A 3,433-nucleotide genomic window follows, 5' to 3' on the forward strand; every position below is an offset into this window, starting at 1 on the left:
ACCACCAACCCTTGTCAAATTTGTCAAATTTAATTATGGTGGGAATGGATAAAGATGGAATAAAGGTGTGGTGGAAAATTAAAATGAAAAGTCAAAATTTTAAAAAAACGGGCCATTGATGCCACGTGTCATGCCTTTATTAATTTATTTTATTCATTTTTAAAAGGGACAATAACCAGCCCATCTTCCACTCCATGGTCGGCCAAACCAGCAAGAAGAGAGAGAAAATAAAAACCAAACCCTAGAGAGAGAAAATTAAAGAAAAAGTGTGAATTTTCAAAGAAATTAAGTGAAAAATGTAAGATTTTTTCTATTAAGCTTGAGTTTTCTTATTCCCAAGCATTTCTCCTTACTTTTCATGATTAAATTGCATATTTTCATGGTGATTTCATGGCTGGTCATATGGGTCTAGAGAGAGAAAATTATTGGATTGATTTGATTTTGATCTATGTTAGTGTTTAGTGTTAGTTTAGCATGTTAGTAAACAAAATATGTAGAAAAACATTCATTTTACCCATTACCTAGCCTTAGCTGAATTTTCAAGTAAATGGTGAGGAAGAATGTGATGTTATTTTAGGTTATTTGATTATGAAATCATGGATTTTGATATGGAAATTAATGAATTATGGAAAGAAAATCAAGTAGGAAAAATTGTAACAATGATGCACCATTTTGGCCGAATTTTTTCAAGAAGGAATATGAATGTGGCTTTGCTGATTTTTGGATTATTTGGCTGGACATTGGTGATTTGAAGCATTAGAAAAAGAAATGGGATCAATTGGAGCTAAATTGGATGCGTATTTCAATTTATCGGGTAAAAGACTGAAATAGGTCAATACGGTGTTTAGGCAAAATTTAGACCTTTTGCATTTCATACCGTGCATTAGTGATCTAAATTAGTTATTTCAATTTAAGGGCAACGTAGTAAATTCCTTGATTTTATATTGTGTCAATGTGGTATGCCCTTCGACAAAAGCAAGGAAATTATGCTTGGGGATCACTAAGCTGAGTACACCCGAAATCTGAACTTTTGAAACCTATGAGTAAACCTATTATCGTCTGAATTATCTAGAGTAGTTTTTATTCAATTTTGTGATTTGTGAAAATTATTTTAAATGATGAATTTCTTGTGTTATGAGAAAAATATGAATTTATAAAATAAATTGAATTTTTTATAAATTGATTTGAAAATAGAATTTTGGATTTGAAAATTTGAGTAATTGGAGACCATGTGATTTATTGTAAATTATGATTTGAATTAAATGGCTTGTGATAAATTGGCATGATTGACTGAATTTATACTTGTGTTGAAAAATATGAACTATCTGTTTTGCCTTGATATATTGGTTAGTAATGTAATTGCCATGCTATGCCGTTGAGATTTGATCAATTGGTGGATTAAAGATTAGCTACTGCAGTGGCGGGGTTCCGTGGACTAACCGATTAGAGAGGCACAGTAAACTCTTTTATATTCTCACCTCGGTCGTAGAGGCGGTAGGGTATCTCTTGAGGTGGGCTTTTTGAGTGCACTTCACGTTAACCACCACGTGAAGTGAGACTCAGTCAACGGTAAGGAACGGTTGCTTTTTTTTTTAAAAAATAAAAACAAGTTTTATGATTATATAAAATTTTTCACAGCCTTGGCGGACTCGGTTGAATACCCATTGTCTAGGTGTCCTTGAGTACAGGATTTGGCATGAGCCAAGTTTTGAGAAATTCACGAGCCATATTGATTATTTGGTTGAAATGAATATTCGTGTTGTGAAAAATTTACTGAAATGAATTATTTTTAATTATCTTCCTTTACTCGCCTTTAGATTATTTAGATGGTGTTTGTTTACTCATTGAGATTTTATAATCTCACTTTTTTTTATCCCATCATTTGAGGCCGGGTTAGCCTATAGATAGCAGACATCGTCGAGAACTATAGTTGGCCATACTACTTCAAAAACTGTAGGTTTACTGTCTTTACTACTTTTGTTCATTTGTGGGCCACATATCATTGTAAATTAAATTTCATACTTTGGTTTTTCGTATTATAGTTTGTATAAATATATTTAACTTTTATGCTACTAAAAATCATTTTTAGAATACTCTATAAATATTAATTTGTAAGAAAATAGAATATTTTGTCAAATATTTTTATTGTATTTAAATAGTTATAATTCCATTTTAAATCACGTTTTAGACATTCAAATTTAATTTCGATTTCGAAATATGCATTTCTCGCTTAAGTACTACATTTTGGTCGAATTTGAAATTTTTGACAAAAAATGACCAAAATGTCCTTGTGAAGTGAAATTTATTTTTCCACAATTTTAAATTGAAAAAAAGGCTTAAAAGCCTCTAAAATATGACATTTGGCAACGATTAACCACAGGAGAGATAAGAAACTGATACGAAAGCCTTGCGAGGTCTCGATATGGTATTCGAGAGATGAGTGCCTATCGGGACATCGCGACAATTGTCACGGACTCAAGGATGGTTCTGGGTCGTGACAAATTATTTATAAAATCACGTCCTCTTAATATAACAAGTAAGTAATCTTCAACTTTAACTTTTTATTTAAGCGCGAATTCTTAAATCTAATATATCAAATAAGGAAAGTTTGCTTTAATAATTTTATAAAAATAAAATATTAATTATATTGATTGACATCATGTGGTGTGACAGTCTTTAACCTACATTTAATTCACATGTTAAAGTTACGAAAACAATAACTTTTTCATTTTATATTTGAAAAATATTTTCTTCTAATACAACTATTTGCTATTAAACAAAATTTTCCTAAATCGGTAGGCATAGCACCATCTTAAATCTTAACAATTCTTTTTATTCTTTAAAACCTAACCGCAACTGTATATATTTCTAACTTATAAGAAGATTCCAAAATTTAATTTTATAAATTTTATTAATATTTATTAAAAATATATTGAAAATAACAATTTAAAGTAATAATAAATAAAAATATTTTACTTTTATTAAATCAAAACTCCTATTAATATTTATAAATATTTTAGATAAATATTAATATATATAATAAAATTAAATAAATTTATTTAATACAAAATAACCAAGCTAACAAACAATATTTAAATCCAAATCTATTAATTTTTTCTCTTTAACCCAAACTTTTACCTTTAAACCAGATAACCAATATTTAAACTCAATAGCCTAAAGTAAAACCCAATCCACTTATTTAATTTCTCAAATTTCTTTAATCTATCAAATTATACCTAAAATTATACCAAATCAAGAATACGTGGCAATTAACTGAACAGTTAATTTGCCAAGTGTCCATAATAATTATTTAAGATATTAAGACTATAAAGGAAATTAAGTAAATTTTTTGTCATTATCTTTTGGAATATTTTAATATCAGCATAATGAAAATGTAACTATATATAATAAATGAGGCACATTACATTTAATG

The sequence above is a fragment of the Theobroma cacao genome, chromosome 2 (genome assembly GCF_053813885.1).
Source record: "Theobroma cacao isolate CCN51 chromosome 2, ASM5381388v1, whole genome shotgun sequence".
In the NCBI taxonomy this organism is placed as follows: domain Eukaryota; kingdom Viridiplantae; phylum Streptophyta; class Magnoliopsida; order Malvales; family Malvaceae; genus Theobroma; species Theobroma cacao.